General features: G+C 35.9%; 1 protein-coding gene across 1 annotated transcript in view; it reads right to left on the bottom strand.

Annotated features, from left to right (window-relative positions):
- Positions 1 to 8,110: 8,110 nt before the first annotated feature.
- The window catches only part of BET1 (Bet1 golgi vesicular membrane trafficking protein), a 56,840-nt gene continuing 43,712 nt past the window's right edge, over positions 8,111 to 21,238 (bottom strand). Inside the window, exons 7-8 of the mRNA XM_064380388.1 lie at positions 17,841 to 17,924; positions 8,111 to 12,760 (exon numbers count right to left, since the gene is read on the bottom strand). The gene's annotated coding sequence lies outside the window, so the exon portion shown is untranslated. The remainder of the gene's footprint in view (positions 12,761 to 17,840; positions 17,925 to 21,238) is intronic.

Raw genomic sequence — 21,238 nt, 5'->3', positions numbered from 1 at the left:
AGGTTTATACTTTCCAAAACATAACAAATACAATCATTTGGGCAAAACTTATCATTCATCGCTTTCCAAAAGAAATGCTGAGAAACTGTTTTGGCAGCCCCTCCTGTCTGTCTAATACATGGCTATTTTAGGAGACAAATAACTGCATGTGATCTGATTCCTCCCTTATCTTTCTTTTCCAACAGTGTCTGCAAACTTTATCTCATCCAGTTTGAATAGGTTTCTGAGTACATCGCTCTCAGGTCTTCGCAACTAATCTATTTTCAACCATTATGTAACTTCCTACTTCTAGGACAAGATGTTCTTCCTTTTTCTAATAACTTTTTTCCTGGTTCCTTTAATTCTTTTAGTTTCTTCTATTCTCCTAAATATGCATTACTTAGTCACTTCTTTACTGTATCATGTCTCTTCTCTCCAATAATTGCCCTTCCTCACTAAAAATATGCTGTCAATTTTTCCTTGGCTTTAACCAAGCATGCAAAGCCACAGACTTTTCGCCAATTCTATGCCCTACTTAAACTAGCATATTGTAACATTTTTCCCCCTTTAACCGCAATGTCTGTTAAAACACCAGGCTGTTTCATCAATGTTTTCTTAATTCCTCTCAAGGATTTTTAAACTCTTGAAATTTGCCAAGTGCTTTCTTTTCCCCTTGACCCCTCAGTAGCATTCTTGACCTGCTCCCTTTCTCTGGTTTATCTAGCCCAGCACAAATTGCATTTCTTCTTTGCTTGTTCTTTTCGTGTTTCCTTCGTTAACATTTTATATAACTCCTAAGGTCTTATTCTTGACTTTCTTCTCTTCCCCTTCTCTATGTCCTTCTCTTTGGAAAACTCAACTTTGAAATTTGCAGCTGTTACCGCTTTATAACTTTCAAATTAGTGTGAGTACCCCAGGCTTCACTCTTAGAGGTGAGTTTCACATTTTCAACTCCCCTTCTGAACATTAAATAGTGATTTTCTTTTTCCAACTACTTTTAACCTTAAAGAGACTTTTTAACCTATATTTTCATGTGTTGCATATCAGGCATGTCAAGTTTAGTTGCCGTCCCTCAGTATGTTTTCTGGGGTCCATTCTTCCTCGCGGTTCTCATTGTTTTCTTGCTTAAAGCTTTTATCACCTCAAAATAGAAAGCTTAAAATAGTTATATTGCAGCTTCATATTCCTGTCTCTATAGTCTTTTTTCTCAAAGCCACCTTGCAAAAGATCCTTAGGTTTTTCATCTTAAACCACGGTTTTAAAACCATATGTCTCTTGTTGAAAACTATCATGGATTGCTATTATCTACTGAATGAGAACTGGGCTCCTTATTCTGACAGCCAAATTCCTCCCTAGGCCAGGCTTAACCTACCTTTAAAGCTTGTGCTCATGTCAAGCAGACTACTTTCTGATTCCAAAATTTGCCTTGATCTTTTTTCTTATGAGTTTATGCCTTTGTTTTGCCACTTTCAATTTCTGGAATTATTTCCTCTACTCCTATATTCCATCTTTGGAAATTCTGCTCAATCTTTAACAGCCAAATCAAACACCCTCAGCATTAGCCTTGAGGTAGATGTGTGACCAGGTCCATCCAGGTGGGGGACTGACCAAGAAAGAGAAAGGAGGAAGTAGTTGAGGGACATCTCTGAAGGGGCATAAGATTTATGTCCAACAAAGACATGGAGGCCAGCTAATACCATGGGATTACTTAAGAAGAGTTGTAAAAGTAAGCAGAAGAGAGCCTACTCGTGGCTTGAAGGCAGGCTACTAGTTACCTTGGGAGCAGGAAGAACGAACATGCAAAGGACACCAGCAAGTTGTGGTCAAATACAGGAGAAAAGCAAGGAGAATGTGATGTGATATAAGTCAAAAGAAGAAAGTTCTTCAAGAGGAATGTAGTATTTGATATTCTCCAGTATTCCTAAGAAATCAAATGAGATGTAAACTAAAAACTAAAAGCAAAACAAACAAACAAATAAAAGTTGGGGGGACAATAGAATTTAGTGACATGGGCCACTGGGGACATTAATGAGAGCTCTTTTGGTGGAGTGGTAAAGGGTCAAGCCAGATTAATATTGGCTAGTGATCAAGAGATGAAGAAGTGGAGACAACAAAAATGTACAATATTTCTGAAGAGCTTGTTGTGGCTGAAAGGGCATGAGGAACCAAACCTCTTTCTTGGGAGTGCCTTGAGGTAGCTTAAAAGCCACTAAAAATACTCATGTTTAATGGGAAAGTTAGAAAATATTGCAAAGAGAACAAATGTTTGAGTAAAGTTCATAAGAAAGGGGGAGAGGATAAGCTCAAAAGTCAGGAGATTTAATGTGAGCAAGGAGCAGGGCATCTCCTGTCTTGCAAAAGGAGAAAGAGTAGACATGGGCAAGGAGAAAAGAAATGTGTGTTTGGTGGCTTAGAGCATATGATTTAGAGATTGAAGAAATGTCCGACTGATGGCATCTATTTTCCCTTTGAGATAGTAAGTGATATCAACGTCTGACATCAAGGAAGAAGTGGGAAGTAGCAGGGATGGGAGTTTTGGGAGAATGTAAAGGGTTTGAAACAGTCACTACAGAGTAATGTCATTGCTAAGTAAGTTGAAAAAAATTATTGGAATGCCAGAAAAGAATGTAAATGAGGAAAGACTCAATATATGGATTTATTCAGGACTGGTGTGTTAAGACGAGTGTGATCAAAATAGGGACATAAGTGCATTTAGAATGTGGCCAAGAATGTTTTTTGGGGATTGTTTGCTTTTGTTTTTGTTTTTGTTCTGGGATAGAGTCTCATTCTGTTGTTCAGGTTGGAGTACAGTGGCAAGATCACGGCTCACAGCAGCATTGACCTACCAAACTCAAGCAATCCTCCTGCCTCAGCCTCTCAAATAGCTAGGATTACAGGTGTCCACCACCATTCCTAGCTAAATTTTTTAAATTTTTTGTAAAGATGGGGATCTCACTGTGTTGCCTAGACTGATCTTGAACTCCTGGGCTCAAGAAAACCTCTTGCCTCCCAAAGTGCTGGGATTACAAGCATGAGCAACCATGCCTGGCCTCAAGATTGTTATTGGAAGAGTGGAATATATACTGTGAAGAGGAAAATGAAGGAAAAAAAGGCTAGTAGGTTTAACAAAACAAGAAGAAAGAAAACGAAGGAGGAAGGGAGGGAGGGAGGGAGGGAGGGAGGGAGGGAGGGAGGGAGGGAGGGAAGATGGATTGGCAGTCCTGATGAGATTCAAGAAGGGTCTCAGATGACTTACCTGATCACTTCCAACTGGAAACTCTTTTTTATCTAGCCTCACCAATCATGGTTGTTTGAGATGTTATCCACCATATATTGCCTTATTTCAGTATGGTATGCTAGCTCACTTTGTGGGCTGACTGTGCAGTACAAGTATCTATACACTTAGCCTTGCTCATGATAATAATAAATATTTGTTGAATGAATGAATAAGTAAAGTGAAGAAGAACAGAAGGGATGAAAGTAAGAATAATATACTTTAGTTTGGCCTTTTGTTTACAGGTTGTTGTCAACACATATCTTACTGATTCTATTTCCTTTTCTCGCAACTTTTAAGAATTAGTATATGGTATTTTAGTCACTTAGTGATCAAAAGATTGATCAAAAGATTGGATTGGGTTACTCAAACTAGCAAAACAAATGTTTTGTTTGTCTATTAAACATAAATTCGTGCTCTCCTTTTATTCACAACATGAGGCAGAAAATTGTGACTGTTTCTAGTAATTACAATTCAATCCAGAGAGGCAGTCTGGGAATGAGTCACCCGCTTGTCTGGACAGTAAGAGGCCATTATTTACGTCGATATACTCTGTGGCTGTGCCTGCAGCTAACCCTGAATGATAGCAAACATCTGCTTTTCCAATTCTTTCTCAGTTTCCTTCTTTAAGAAGAAAACAATCGAATGTAACAGGATAGAACAACACTGAACATTACTATTAAGAAAATAGCTTACTGAGTTTTTGTTGATGACATGAATGCTGTTCCTGATATAACTGTAATTAGCCATCTGCTAAAATATGAAATTTTCCATTTTGGGCTATGAATCTGTAGATAATATGAGCACATTGATTTAATTCCTTTGAATTTTTTGTTACAATTTTATTGATGTCTTTCAGTCCAGTCTTCCTTCCTTAATTTAAACTTATCCCTTTCCTCTTTAAAGATATTTCATGCAATATCAAAGATACATAAAAAGTAAACAGCTTAAAAATTGTTTAAAAAACGGTCCATTAGATTGTAAAGTGCTATTTTAGTGATGATACTAAATCAACATTTGCTGTGTTATGGCTGAATTGAGTAAATTTTTCACTTGCCCAGTTAATTTTCTGGATATGAAAAGAATAGATCTCTTTCACTGAATACATCAAAGTTTACATGCATGATGCTTAATGGTCTAATTGAGGTAAGCAACATTATGTTCCATGAGTAGAACTTCAGTCTCTTTTGTTTCTGCTACTAAGATTAATTCTTTATTTTAGGAATTATTACTATTATTATTATTTCCATCATTATCATCATCATCATCGTCATCACCATAGTCATTATCATATCAGGGACCTCAAGGTCCTTGCCATCACCAGGAGGTGATACTGAGTTCCTCTTTTTATAAAACACTATTAAAGGCCTCATGATAGATGTGATTTAATATACATCCTTCAAGGTGACAAATTCTCTCCCACTGCATTCCTCCTGTTTATCCATTTTTTGAAGATTTTCAGATTTCTGAAGAATAGTTATTGTGGTGTGGTATGAAAAAGAATGAGGAAAATATTTGACTTCAGAGTGATCCAGGTTCAAATTTTGTATGTACTAGTTGCTTGATTCTGAATAAATTATTTTGGCTTTGTAAATGTCAGTTTCCTCATCCGTAAATCGGGATAATTGCTACCTGACATGATTCATGTATTCAACATCTGTTTCGTGTAAATCTATGTACTAGGTAGGTCTTGTGAACAAGGTAAATTGTTGAAGACTTTGTGAAACCTACAACTTGTCAAAGACATCAAGCAAATGATTTTAATTTGAGGGGCAGTGTAACTATTGTTTAAGAACTGAAAGTCTGGGCCCAGTCTACCTGGGTTCAAAACTCAGCTCTGCCACTTACTGGCTGCATCAGTTTAAATTGCCTAATCTCATTTTGACTCAGTCTCCTCCTTCTTTTATGGATAAAAGTGTGTTTTCCTTTTTCTTCTGACGAGAGGACTGAGGTTCAGAAAGCTTGAAATAAAGAAATAAGGACAGTTCGTAACTCAAGATGGCATTTTAAGGAAAAAATGCTGTCATCCTTCAGAAGCCTGAACAGAGTGGAGAAATACTGCAGTTCCTTAAATGGGCTTTTGAATTTGAAGGTCTGTATTGGAAGCATGACTGGGACACTAAGGTCCAATTGGAACCACTAAGCCACCACCTAAATGTATGTGTTTTACTGACCTCTGATGCTGCATGGAAAGATCAGACTTCAGTCAGACATACACATAAAGTAGGAAAAGATAAAAAGGAATCCTGATGTGAAAAACAGATCAAATACATGCAAACACATGATCACAAAGTCAGGAACTTGTATTGCTGCTGCAGAGATTTTCAGTCTATGAAAATAGCAAAACATTATCCATTGAGAGAAGGAAAATAATGAAAATGTTTAAAATTTTTTATGACTCAAAATCTCTCTTTTCTTGTCTTGAAGTATTCAGAATGCCATTAAATTAAGAAAAATATTTATTGAACATTTAATTTTTCCAGGATAAAATTTATTTACCTTATAACATGTCATAAAGTTTTACAACATCTAGTTACCTACAGCATTTGTGATGAGACCAGTGAAAAATTTGAGTAATTAATTTTTTTGCAAACTTATTCATAGTACTCGTTTTGTGCCAGGCACTGTTCTAAGAGTTCTAAATATAACATTCCACAATTAAGTAGGAAGTTAATTTTTTTATAGACTCTTTTGATCAGATTTAGAATTTTCTCTTCCATTTTTAACATTATAGGTATTGAGTTTTGTCAAATGCCTTGTCTGCATCTATTAAGTAGATCATATAATATTTCTATTTATTTCATTAATATTATGAATTGCAGGGTTAACTGATTTTCTGTTGTCAATCTAACTTGGCATTTCTGGAATAAGCTTCACTTAGTCATGATGTATTATCATTTTCTCTTTTGCTAAATTAAATTATCTAGTATTTTGTTCAAAATTTTCATATATGATTTTACGCAAAATATTGGTCTATGGTTTTCTTTTCTTACAATATTTTTATCAGGTTAGTAGAAGGGTTATGCAGGCCTCCTGAAATTAGTTCAAAACCATTTTCCTTTCCTTCATTTTTGCAAAACGTTTTTGTAATGTTTGTATTATTTCTTTCTGCAAGCTTAATAATATTCCTGAATGGAGGTGTTTGGGCCTAGTGTTATCTTTGTTTGTGATGATGAATTCAATTCTTTAGTATAGTGGTTTAGTGGTTTTTAAGTTTTAGTATGCATCATCACCACTGGGAGGGTTGTCAAAACACAAATTGTTGAGCCTTCCTCAAAGCTTCTAGAGGTCTAGAGTTGGGCCAAAAAATTGCATTTCAAATAAGTTCCCAAAAGAGGCTGTTGCTGTTGGTTTTCCAACCATACTTTGAGAACCACTGCTTGCATAAATGTAGGGCCATTGAGGTGATGATGCTCTTGGTAAATAAAAACAATATTTTTTTATTTTAATATGTGTTCCATGCTGATACGTTTGACTCTGTGTCCCCACCCAAATCTCATCTTGTAGGGCCTGTAATTGTCATGTGTTATGGGAGGGACCCAGTGGGAGATAATTGAATCATGGGGCCAGGTCTTTCCATGCTGTTCTTGTGATAGCGATTGAGTCTCATGAGATCTGATAGTTTTACAAAGGGGAGTTTTCTTGCACAAACTCTCTTCTCTCTTGCTACTGCCATGTAAGAAGTGCTTTTCACCTTCCACCATGAATGTGAGGACTCCCCAGCCACATGGAACTGTGAGTCCAATAACCTCTTACTTCTGTAAATTGCTCGGTCTTGGATATATCTTTATCAGCAGTGTAAAAACAGACTAATACACATACCTAGTTTTTTGACTTTTTTTTTTAATGATACAGTCTCTTACTTTTTCATGTATTTTGGAATTTTTTATTGACTGCTTATCATCGTGTATGAAAGATGCACTTAGTGTAGGGTCTGGAGTGCTACAGAATTTTTGTCAGTTCTCTTCCTCTACCCTCAGACTTCAATAGTCCTTATTTTCCTGCACCTCACATTGAACTTTTTTAAGAACTGCATCTTTCTCTCTGAGGTACACAGACCATCATTGCCTTGTACTTGGTGCAAGGTCCATACTTCAAGTTGTTCTTCTCAGTTCTGCCTTTCCCTCAGTCTTAGGCAAACCTTCCTGCATCCCAGCAAAATTCATCTCAGTATTTCTGATTGCTTGACACCTGATAATTTCCTTGAGACTTGCATTTTTCGTTCTTAATTCAAATGAGTTTTGCCACTGCTCTCTGCTTACTGATAAGATAATTATGTATTCTGCATTTTTGTGTGCTCTCTGGTGGTAAATTATAATATAATTGTCCCTACCAGAGCTGCTTTAGTTAAGTGCCTGGTAGCACAAGTCATTTTCCTCCCCAAGGGTTTGTAACTTTACCCTTCTAAAACCCGTTTTTGTTATCCAGTTACTAATAGAATATGCATTTGGGAGAAGAGTGAAAACAGATATACGTAATATTTAGACCTAGTCTCAATGGAGTTCCTCTTTTATTAAAACTTTTATAAATAAATGGAAGAAATTCTCCTTCCCCTTGTTAAATTTAAACCAATGAAGGTTTAGTAGGCCATACCTGCTGTTAGTTTGAAAAGCATGGTAAATAGCAGAATTGATTCTATGCCTGAATGTCATCTCCCTTTTGCACACAAATGTACACACACATTTTACACACATACAAATGTACAACCAGGGACCTGCTGTTGGTTATTTTCACAATAATTCAATAGAGTTACATCAAGCATTACGAGAACTGGAAACATGTCAAAGGATGGACTATGCAATGTCTAGTGTCCAGTCTAGATTTTTATTTTAAGTAAAAGAGTTTAGAGATCTGAAAAGCAATTGTGCCAAATGAATTTTTAGAAATTTTATTAATGTTTTGCCCATATGTAATTCAACATCAGTATATTAAACAATTCATCATTGCAAAGTTATTTATACATTTACTCAACTTGGTTTTTATGAAGAAAACAATACCCTTTCTTTAACCCTCATCAAAACAAATGATGTTAGGGACTGTTAGTTTTGCACAGCAAGTGCATGACACAACTTCTGCTGAAAATGAAACTGAGTGCACTCAATGGAACAGAGAGGAATAGATGGAGTTGCTGGCATAATGTAAGATAATAATGAAAAATGGCATATGTGTTTGTAGGAGTTTCTACTTATTTTATGTATCACATTGTAGTAAGAAGTGTTGCAGGCCTTTACAGACACACATAATTTCTTCCTAAAGCTTCTCTATACCAGTTGTTATTGTTGTTGTTGATACCTTGCAAGAATTCTCCAGCAAACATGCAACATTTTCAGTAGGTACTTCATGCTCCTGGTACATGCTATCCCTGGGCTTAAGGGCCTAAGAGACAGGACCAAATATTTAAAAATACTAGCTTCTATTGGATGAAATAGAAAACTTCAAATTTCACAGGCAGAGCCACAAGGCAAAGGTTGGGGATGGGGTGGGGATAGGGACACTAGAGTGAATCCATGAGGAACGTAGTTCCTGCTAAATTGATTTAATTTCCTTTTATGTTGTAATGCCCTGCTTTGTATATAAGATACATATAATGAAAGTTGTCATCTATCAACATGGTATCAAATATTTCAAAGCATTTGCTTTTATCCATTATGTGAGCTTTATCTAAACAGGAAGCCAGAATCTCTTCTTTTGTCTGATTCTCAAATACTGGTGTTGCAGATTTTTATCCTTGACCTTTTCTCTCCTTGAATGCTTTCAATAGAGAAATAGACCTACTTGCATGGTCCCAACTACCACAAAAACTTGTGCCTTTGTCACTCTTATGAGTCCATGCAAATGGTACACAGCTATCTCTCACACAGCATGCTATGAAATGTAATTATTTTCATCTCTCACTTCCCTAACATGCCTCTTGTCAAAGGTCATCTGTTCAAGCTAGACACCTAGGAACCACCCTTGGCCCCTACTCCTTCCTTACTCTTCACATCCAAATGCTTCTCCCAGACCTGTTGGCTTTATGACATTTTTTTCCAAAAGTTTTGTTACCAAACGGGATGCAAGCTTTTCTAAGGCAATATTTAGAATAACTAAAATGATTGACTATAAAGGGAGGAATTACTGTTAATATGAGTAGAGGTTAATTCTATAATATAAGAGTTTTGTGCATAAAAAGTCTGAAATGAGATTTGAAATATGAGTGAAACTTTGGGAGACTAATATAGGGAGGCAGAGGAAACATTTTCTCCCAAGATGAGAGAGCTAGAACACAGCATCAGGAAGACGAGATGGGGGACACTGTCAAATAGTGCAGAAGGACTGGGGTGAACCAGAACTGGAATGAGTCACAGCATCTGAATGCCAAGGAGTCACCAGTGGGTCTTGAGGGAGAAGTGTCACTGCAGTTGTACATGAAGCCTCAACTGAAACATGAATTGTGAAAACAATATGTGAGAATATAGGAAGAAGAAATTTAATGGTCAAGATAAAGAAGAAACAGCACTGATACCTGCAGAGGAAGTAGAGAAAAGTTTTCCTTAATGAAAATCTGTTTTTCAGCCAAGGATGGGAGAAGGTAAGTTGAGAAAGAATAGTAATAATAAAGCAAGTTTACAGATGGAGGCATGGGTCATGAAATCAGGAGTAGATGTAAAGGTACTATCTTTGAAAGAAGATGGGACGGTTTTCCTCCAAGATCACAGGAGAAAAAAAAAGATGAAAATACCTGAAGAAATTTGAGGCAAAATAAATGTAATATTGAGAGAAGTTTTACTGTATGGTTCTGATCACTGGAAGCAGGAAGTGAGTTGAAACTTAGCTGGGTAGCTTTGAAAAATATTAATGCTGGGTCATACTCCTAAAGATTTTGATATAAGTTGTCTGATGGGGAGACCAGATGTCGTATTTTTCATATTCTCCAGGTGACTCTAATAGTCAGGGTTGAGGACCATGGGCTAGAGAGAAGGGTTGGGGTACTGTATTTAGAGGCAGCAGAAAAGGTAAAGAAGGTTTGAACACCCACAAGGATAAAAGAGCCAGTGTGGGACAACACCTTTTCACTGAAGTATTGGAGAAAAAGTGAAGCTGGAAGAGGAAGGTGTAATGAAAACGCAGTTTAATATCTTTCAAGTAGATGTGGTCTTCTGCATATTTTTTCATCTTATTTACTTTATTCAGCTTTTTATCCACTTCCTCCTATTTACCTTCTTTATTTCTAACCCCACCCTTTCTGGTGCTTTGGCATTCCTTCCCTTTTTATCATTTACTTTTCTTACATCTTCTATGCTCCACACTTTTTAACTTTGCCTATTTTTTCTGCCCATTAGTTCCTTTCCACCTTCCTCTAGGCAAAGTAGCAAAAATAACTTTGGCCAGGCAAGGACAGAAAGCCAGACAGTTTTAATAAATGAGCCAACTGCAGAATAAGGTAGGCCTAGAGATCCAGGACTGGCACAGCAACTACTAAGAAAGTTAAATCAGAAGAAGACAAAAGGCAGAGCCCCATGTTATGTCCATTTCCCCCCAGAGGTATGATCTCAGGTGCTCTAGGGGAACTACAGTTATACAGGTGTCAGAGTATGAAGACAATGCTGGCAATCAGTTCACACTTTCTTGTGCCAGTGGGCATGACTTGGAGATTATGCTAGTTAAGACTGTTTCAGTTACAACTGAGAGAAAGCAACTTGAAATAGCTTAAGCTAAACAGAAAATCATTGAAACAGATATGTCGTAAGGATACCAAAGGCAGGTAAAGATAAAAACCAGGAATTAAAATGCTCTCCAGACTGTCTCTTTCATATTTTAGTCCTATCTTCTTCTGGTTTTCTTTTCTTCACTTAGCATGCCAGTGTCCTCTACTACACTGTGGTGGAAATTGTTGCATGGATAATAGTTTTAGCCAAACGAAGTGTGAAAAAAAGAGAGGAAGAGAAAGCTAGGCTGTCCTAATTTTAGCACATGGAAGAAATCATCCACTGGGTTGAACTGGAATCACCTGTTAACTTTAGCCCTGGACAGTCAGTTTTCAGCTGTTCAGTAGCAACATGGCTGCTAGGTTTGCACCCCTCTAAGTTAAGGAAGAAGAACTTGAAGAATCTGAGCCACCAAAAGATCATTGCTCAGAGATTGTCTCTGAATCTAGTTTGGTAACTTGTGTTAATTCTCCCAAAGTTTTTCCAAGATAAATAATTAAGAATAAATGATATGGTTCGGCTGTGTCCCCACCCAAATCTCATCTTAAATTATAGCCCCCATAATTCCCAAGTGTTGAGGAAGGGACCCATGGGGAGGTAACTGAATCATGGGGGCGGTTTCCCCTATACTGTTCTCATGGTAATTAGTCTCAGAAGATCTGGTGGTTCTATGAATGGGAGTTCCCCTGCACAAGCTCTCTCTTGCCTGCTGCCATGGAAGCCATGCCTTTATTTCTCCTTTGCCTTCTGCCATGATTGTGAGGCCTCCTCAGCTATGTGGAATTGTAAGTCAATTAAACCTCTTTCTTTTATAAATTATCCAGTCTTGGGTATATCTTTATTAGCAGCATGAAAACAGACTAATAAAATAAATTTATCTTAACATCCCTTTGGTAGTTCAATACATAAAATTTCTCTGTTTTGAAACTAAAAGAATAATGTATTCATAAATCAAGTCGAGATTCTCCCTAGGAGAATGCAGTAAGTGTACTTAAATGTAGAGGAAACTGCAAAATTACAAATGTGATAAATTTAGACAGGTGCCTAATTTCATTTATGTTCTGAATGTGAAACAGAAGATGGGGCAGGGCCTCCATAAGTGTGCTGCACACTTCACCTGACACAAAAGTGAAAGGGAGATCTATTGAGCAGACAATCATGTGCTTGAAGACAGGAGTGAGCATTTAGTCTCAACACTATTTCTTTCTGTAACTACTGTTAACTACAAACCATGTGGCTTTACTTGCATTTGAAACATACGTGCATAAGTATTAGTAACGGTAATAATAGCAGTAGTGACAGCAAGAGCAGTTTTTCCTGTTCATGTGTTTCAAATTTTGTTTTTTGTGTCACTGGTTGAAAAGTCTGAGAAGCATAACTTGCAAGCATTTTATGTATTATTTCATTTCATATTTTAGCCTAGTATTAATATAACTGATGTTAAGTACTTATTGGCAGTGAGAAAATAGTCATTTGCATGCACTAACAGCTGGAATTGATGGAAAAGTCCAGGAATAGTTGTTTTAAGCACATGACGGTGGTAATATGAGATGCTGACTAAAGTATGATGCAGATCAGACACCTAAGCCAAATTGTCTTAGTCATTTCCCCTTTGACTCCAATTCTGATTTCACAGATTCTATGCTTATGTTGTTTACCACCTGAACCACTGCAGCATCTTCCTAATTGGTTTAGCCACGGCTACTGTGCTCCCTTTCGTTTATTCTCTGCAGGGTTGCCAGAGCAGTCATCTCATAATGCAGGTCTGAACCTCCAGGATGAATATGGCTATTTACGTCAGCATTTTTCGCCTTTCTTCCTGGAATCATCCAAAAGCAACAAGGAGAGATTAAAAACTAAACAAAAAATAATTAAACTTTATTTTCAGTGAACCTAAAAAACAGGTATAATCCTTCAAGGCCAAAATATGCATAAAGGCAAATATGTGTAAGCTATAGCCCTGTTTGCAGCAGAGGGTATAGGAATGGCATTACAGCTGGAGGGATTGGTTTGACTCAGAGAAATGGAGGAAGTGAGGCTGCACAAAGATTGACATGTGCAAGTAGCAATTTCCTTCTGGTAGAAGCAGCGGGGCAGGGTGGGGGGGGCTTCTTACATTTATAAAGTAAAGAGTATATTTTATATAGTAAAGTATTTTTATATTACATAGTGTAAAAATATATAAAGTATATTTATTTATCTATTTATAGTAATGTTTATTTTATAAAGTAAGACTGTAATATTTTTCAGCAAACTGCAATAAGGAGTGATTGCACTTGTTTTCTATTGATGTGTAACAATCTTACACAAACTTAGTGACTTAAAACAACACATGTTTATTATCTCACAGTTTCTATGGATCAGGAGTCCAGGCACAGCTTATCTGGGTCTTTGGCCACTGGGTCTCACAAAGACTCAAGGTGTTTCTAAGGCTGCAGACTTGACTGGCAAAGGATCTGCTTCTAAACTCATGTGATTGTTAGTAGAATTTAGTTCCTTGTGCCAGTGAGACTGAGGGCCTCAGTTTCTTGCTGGCTGCCAATAGGAGGCTGCCCTCAGCTTGTGACCACATGGCCCTCCCCATGTGATGGCTCATCATGTTTCCTCAAAGCCAGCAAAGGAGATGGGTTACAGTCTTAAGAATGATTGCAATCTTATGAAACATAATCATGTAATCTCATAATCCTAATACTTTTGCCATAGTCTCTTGGTTAGAAACAAGTCAAGTCCCCACCTAAACCCAAGAGAAAGAAATCACATAAGAGCATGAATACCAGGACGCCAGGATCACTGGGAGGGCCACCTTTCAGCCTGTCCTCTACAGTGATTTTTTTTTTAAAAGAAGATGCATAGCTTATACAAATATTTCAAGAGTCTATAGAAAAATAACAATAACATTTTATAAGAGATTGAGAACTCACTAGAAAATTGTTCCCATAAAATGAATGAAAATTGTGACGGAAAGTTTACAATGAATTGAAAATCTCATTGACATAATCACCTGTATGAAGGAAGATCACAAAGTAGAAATATGTGAACTCAAGGAAAAAAGATGAAATAGATGAAAAGTAAGTTATAGAATTAAAATAAAAGTAAAAGAGATAGTGAAAGAAAGTTAGAATGAGTACAAGGAACACTAGACACTTGATGTAAACGTAGGCATGTGGATGTAGAAATAAAAAAAACAAAAATATAGTTTAATAGGATTAAAACAAAATAATCTACAGAACAAAATACAGACAAACTCTCAGAACTAACAAACCTGACAAAGTTTCTGGATAAAAGTGAATATGTAAAATTCGATTATATTTCTATATACCATTAGCTTAAAAATAAAACTTTAAATTTTAAAAAGATATCTTACACAATAGCATCAAAAGATATCAAATAGTTAGGAATACTTGCCATTGAAATGTTGTTAATAACTCCACACTGAAAACTATGAAATAGTATAGGAAGTTATTAAAAATAATCTAATAAAAATGGAGAGGTATTCTATCTTTACAGATTATAAGATTCAATATTGTAAAGAGGTCAAGTCTCCTCAAACTTATTCATAGATTCAATGTTATTTTAATGAAAGCCGTTTGGAGATAATTTTATGGACATTGACTTACTGACTCTAAAGTCTCTGTGGAGAAGCAAAGGGCCAAGAATAGCTAGGATAGTCCACTGCAACCTCTGCCTCCCGGGTTCAAGCGATTCTCATGCCTCAGCCTCCCAAGTAGCAGGGATTTTACAGGCACCAGCCACCATGCCCGGCTAAGTTTTGTATTTTTAGTACAGACGGGGTTTCACTATGTTGGCCAGGCTCGTCTCAAATTCCTGACCTCAGGTGATCCTCCCGCCTTGGCCTCCCAAAGTGCTGGGATTGTAGGCATGGGCCATGGTGCCCAGGCTAGGATAATCTTAAAGAAGAATAAAAGGCTGGAAGATTTGCATGACCAGATAGGGGAAAAAAAAAATGTGTGAGTCAAGGCTTTTACATGCAGTTAGGCTGTTCAAGTATGAAGACTACAGGTATATATTTTCAACATACAAGAGGAGAGTATAATATTATTAATATGATCACTTTTAATCTTGTAATTTGATTCCTTTTGCACCAAAGAGCAATAAACATTTAATGTATTTGACTGTATGACTAAGCCTAAAACAAATGAAGAAAACAGTAGGCTAGAACAAAACAGAAAAGTGTGTGTAATATATAGTACATATGCAGATACTTATATATAGTATTTGTATTTGTATGTATACTTTATTTATATATATGCATATGTGTGTGTTTATATATGTGTGTGTATACATATATAAGTATACATATATACATGTATATATATACGTATATACATATATATGTGTGTATATATACATATATACATATATAGGCATATACACACACACACTTACATATGTTCTGACAATGTAGGTACTTCAGGTGCATGAGGGTATCAGTATCTCCATCTCTTCCACCAATACTTTTCATTTAGTTGCTTTCTAATTTTGCCAGAGAAACAGGGTTTAAGACATTCTAAGTGCTGTTCTAATTTGCATTGCTCTGATGTTAGTTAGCATCTCTCCTTAAGCTTGTAAACTTGTGAGATTTTATTTTCAAATGCTCAATAGCCATATAGGTTTACTACCATATGGAGACATTGGGGGACCATCTTGGAGGATGACTACCACACTAACAATACAAGAAGATAATACTCCCCCTCACTGAGAAAACACTATTTTTATATATCCATCCATACATATATGTGTGTTATATGTGCGTGTATATATTTATAAAATTTCAACTTAATAGGTATCAAACTATGGACCAGTGTTATGAAAGTGTTTGATTAAGTTATACAAAATTTCAAAGATTTCTAAGAGTTATGTACTTTTAGAGACCACATATTTGATTTTAGAAATTAGTTTTTTAACAATACCATAGTTTATTAGTTCTTTTCATATCAAATATCACTCATTAAAGTTAGTATGGTGTTCTGTGGGAATGATTCTAGTTCTAGTCCAGATACTAAGAATTGCCTTAGCATTCCTAATCCCATGCAGAAATCATTCCACAAAGATGTAGCTTTTCAATTATCAATCCTAGTCTTTTTATAAATCAGTTTTGTACTACAGAGGTTATATACAAGTTTTTATAATAAGCTTGACCTATGTACAAAATATGACTCATCATCTATATTCTGGACTTATCTTTACCTCAGCAGTAGATTTCTAGTCTTGTCAAAAGATTGTCATTGAAAATAAATTAGAGGGAAGACAAACAATGTCAAATGGACTACATGAAAACTCAACCATGTTACAAAAAAGATTAGTCTTTGTTTTAGTGTTTTTCTACCTTTACCCATAGTCTGAAACCATAGCTGAACCATGTAAACCAACTCCGATGAGCCTGGATGTCCAGTTTTACAATAAACAAAGATGAAACTAAGTTGAAAGCTAATAGAAAACTGTCAAGTAATGTTTAATAATATAAATTGAGAATCCCCAGTTACTAAGATAAATTCCTAAGACTTGAGTTTATTTCTTTACACACATGGTTCAAAGCTTTCATAATTTAATGGTAAGATAAGCACTTATTTTTTAAAAATAAACCACAGGATATATTATCTGAAATTCAAAATATTGAGCTAATAGATTCCCAACAGTTCACAGTGCAGACCATCGAATAAGATTATAAACATTTTGGCTACAATTAAAAGTGGATACATTAGACTCTTTAACTATTGGAAATGAAACTTACTTTCATTTCTATACATTTATGGGATGTTTGGGAAAAAATCCTCTGCAATTTATTTGATCTAGTATAAACAATAGTTTCAAACTTATTTAAAGTTAACATTGGCTGTGAATTCATCAAGCCCATGTCAAAGATGCTCATTCCCTAACAAGTGAAAAGGAGCAGTTATTGCCAACAAAAGGATAATTAGCAGTTAGAGATGTAGTTTTTTTTTTTTCCTTTTAAGACTAAAACTAAAACTCTCTCCTGCCTGCTTCCATTTTGCATTCCACCATGGTTGTCAGTTTTCTGAAGCCTCCCTAGAAGAAGAAACCTGTATAGCCTGCAGAATCACGAGCCGATTAAACCTCTTTTCTTTATAAATTATCCAGTCTCGGGTATGTCTTTATAGCAGTATGACAAGAAAACTTAAACAGTAGACATTTCCTAAAACTCTTAAAATTTAAAGAGCAAGTCGGGATACATGCATGCTGAATCTACTAGTCACTTTTTCTTTCATAGCACTTATCATTTGACATACCATATATTTTATTTGTCTATTTTTTGTTCTCACCACTCAAAGGTTAAGTCTTTACTGAAGGAAGGCATTTAACTGCTATATCTACAGAATTTAGAACAATGATGGATACATGGCAGCCACTTAATAAATATTTATTAAATTAATAAATAAACCGATCTTTAAGTTGTCTTCAATTTATTAAAGATATTTTTATTAAGTTCCCTTCTGAATGGACAAGAAAAGGCACCTGAGCCCGGTCAGTTTTAGTAATGACAAATTTCCTTTGGGGCTTCTACTGTATTTGTTTCTGTTGCTCTGTCAAGAATTAGACTTAAAAAATAGAAAAAAAGTATATATATATATATATGTGTGTGTGTGTATATATATATGTGTTTGTATATATATATATATTTGTACTTTAGGTTCTGGGGTAAATGTGCAGATCATGCAGGATTGTTGCATAGGTACATACATGACAATGTGGTTTGCTGCCTCCATCCCCCCCGTCACCTATATCTGGCATTTCTCCCCATGTTATCCCTCCCCAACCTCCCTACCCCTGCTGTCCCTCCCCTAGTTCCCTCTCACAGACCCCCGAGTGTGTGATGCTCCCCTCCCTATGTCCATGTGTTCTCATTGTTTAATACCCACCTATGAGTGAGAACATGGGGTGTTTGATTTTCTGTTCTTGGGTCAGTTTGCTGAGAATGATGGTTTCCAGATTCATCCATGTCCCTACAAAGAACACAAACTCATCGTTTTTATGACTGCATAATATTCCATGGTGTATATGTGCCACAAACAAGGACAAAAAAAGGCTTTATATCAAAACATACTTTTTAAAAACAATTTCAAACTCCTGATTCAGGTAATCCGCCAGCCTTGGCCTCTAACCAACATGGCAAAACCCCTTCTCTACTAAAAATACAAAAATTAGCTGGATGTGGTGCGTGCCTGTAGTCCCAGCTACTCAGGCATGGGCAGGAGAATTGCTTAAACCCAGGAGGCAGAGGCTGCAGTGAGCCAAGATCATGCTCCTTCACTCCAGCTTGGGCAACAGAGCAAGATTCTATCTCAAAAAACAAGTAAGTATAAATAAAAACAAATAAATAATAAAAAACATTTCAACTTTTATTTTGCATACAAGTGTTACATGTGCGGATTTGTTGCATGCATATATTGTATGATGCTGAGGTTTGGGGTATGAATTTCATCACCCATATAGTGAGCATGGTACTTAATTGGTAGTTTTCCAACCCACATCTTCCTTTCTCCCTTCCCCCTTCTACAGTGCCTGTTGTTCCAATTTTCATGTTTATGTGTACTCAGTGTTTAACTCCCACTTATAAGTAAGAACATACAGTATCTGTTTTTCTGTTTCTGCATTAATTCAGTTAGAAGTATGACCTCCAGCTGTATCCATGTTGCTGCAAAGGACACGATTTCATTCTTTTTTATGGCTGTGTAATGTTCCATGACATATATGTACCACATTTTCTTTATTCAGTCCACTGTTGAAGGGCACCTCAGTTAATTTCATGTCTTTGTTATTGTGAATAGCACTGTGATGAACATATGAGTGCATGTAACTTCCAGAATCTATAAGGAACTTAAATAGATAAGCAAAAACAAATAACCCCATTAAAAAGTGGGTAAAGGATGTGAACAGATACTTCTCCAAAGAAGCCATTCAAGCGGACAACAAACATAAAAAAAAATGCTCATCATCACTAATAACTAAGCAAATGCAGAGAAAAACCACTATAAGATACCATGAAATTGCACACCAGTCAAAATGGCTATTATTAAAAAGTCAAAAAATAACAGACGCTGGCGAGGCTGCAGAGAAAAGAGAACACTTATATACTGTTGGTAGGAATGTAATTTAGTTCAGCCCCTGTGGAAAGCAGTTTGGATCTTTCTCAAAGAATTTATAACAGAACTACCACTCAGCCCAGCAATCCCATTACTGAATATCTATCCTAAGGAAAGTAAATCATTATACCAAAGAAAATGAGCTTTTTAAAGAGTTTCTCATCTCTCAATCTAATTGGAGATCCTGTTAACATCCAGTGAATATAATAACACATGCCCGGAGCCACACATGTTGGCTGGTTGACTGTCAGTTATGGTCATTTTTGCATTGCCTCCACCATTCATTCATTCCTGGCCTCCAGAAGCCTAAATGTTGATCCATGTACTTTGAGGAGTTACAGTTTTGAAGATAAAGATTCTGGAAACTTCTGTAGATTGTGAAGCATAGAAAAAGTGTAGTGCTAATAATTATATCACTTATTCTAGACTAGTTTCTTGTAGTAATTGAGGATAAGAGTTAGTAGTCACCATTTTGTGAATGCTAGCTCCCAAAGATAAAGATTCAAGTGATTTTAACAGTGGCAAAATTGAACAAAGCTCAAGTTCTATTTCTTCATTTTTATAATGACATATAATATCATATGTTAATATACAATCTATACAACTTTATCTATTTCTTCATCCATAATAAGGAAATGTTTGTATTTATTAATATAATATCATTGACAGGAATATATAGAGATAGAAGGGTTGGAAATACAATTTGTACCCAAAGCTAGCTTGAAAACTTTGGAACCACCACAAACTTGAATAGAGTGTGTGTCCTGGAGTCTGTGGAGTCTGGGACTGATTGTCCAACTGGAAGTTCTCTGCATTAACTTCTGTGTAAAATACAGTGTTTATGGAAGTATAAGTAACAAAAATATGCTAACCTGAAGCTTAAAATATATTAAGAAACTCAGCAGTAATCAAAGCAATTTAGAAATGAAATCAATAAATAATTTTTTTTCTAAGAGAAGTACTTTATTACTGACATTTAAAATATTGGTGGCGGATAATGATAAGAAAACAAGATAGACCTTTGCTTAGTTTTCTTATTGCTTTTAAATTTTTTACACAGTGCATACTCTTAAGTCTGCACCTGGAGTAGACTGCTCCCACCACTCGGACTTCCTAAGCCACCACTGAATAAGTACTTATCTTATGATTAACAAAAATGAAGCCATTTAAAAAAGTGAACAGGGTCAAAATAGCCAACAGGAAAATATTAATGGTGGTCACTGAGCTTAAGAAGTCACTTAGGCTACCTGTAATCACTAAAATCACTGATACAATTCTAATATTTATAAAGAATCCACTTCTCTCCTATGGAGAATTGATTGTTTGGTCCCAAGTAAAAGAAGCAGAGAGAATAGGATGCTTCTCGACTCTTCATATCATCCCTCTTCTCTTCCAAGAAGTGGTTGCTTTTAGTTTTTATTTATGTTTAAGATTTAAAACAATGAAAGAATATAAGATACCATGATTTTGTTCTGAAAATGCAAATTTTGGTTGAAATAATTTCAATGAATTTGAACAATATTTAAATAGAATTAAAACCTAGTCTGTATATATTGCTTCTATCACAGAACCTTTCTTTACTTGCAGGGGGCAAATCTTGACTCTTTTAAGAAAATTAAGGTCCTGCCATTTCCTTTTCTAGTGCTTGTTTTAGAAATAAGCACATAATGCGATTCTAGCCAATGTCACTTGAAAGTTTGATGAAAAATTCCTTATTTTGGTGAGAGAGGAATAAACTGTCTTCTAGTCATTTAGTGCCTTTTGGGAATGTCATAACTAGTTTGTGGAGACTTCTTGAGGGTACAGTAGTATGACAGGGTTATCTGGATATCAACCCAAAGGATGGTCAGTTTGGCAATATGGAAAGAAAAAAAAAAGAATCTTTAGTAGCATCCTTGAACCACAGAATCAACCTTCCCTGGGACTTTTCTGCCTCTGGACTTTGGGTTATATTTGGACCATCTGGAGTTAGTTCTTCTATTTTAGTCTAAAGCATCCTAAGTGAGATGTTTCTTATGCTTCCAAATATACTCTTTTTAACCATGTTCCATTTTGGTTGGACATTGTAAGGGTAATACATACAGACTTACAAAGAATGTGCCTATGAATTAGGAAGCTTTAAGCAATGGAAACTATTTTTTATTCACTGTCATTCCACTATGGTAGCAATTCCT

Source organism: Aotus nancymaae, unplaced genomic scaffold (genome assembly GCF_030222135.1).
Source record: "Aotus nancymaae isolate 86718 unplaced genomic scaffold, 86718_ANA_hifiasm-v0.15.2.pri h1tg000025l, whole genome shotgun sequence".
Taxonomy (NCBI): Eukaryota; Metazoa; Chordata; class Mammalia; order Primates; family Aotidae; genus Aotus; species Aotus nancymaae.
Note: the sequence above shows the minus strand (reverse complement) of the source record. Positions and strands in the feature narration are given on the sequence as shown.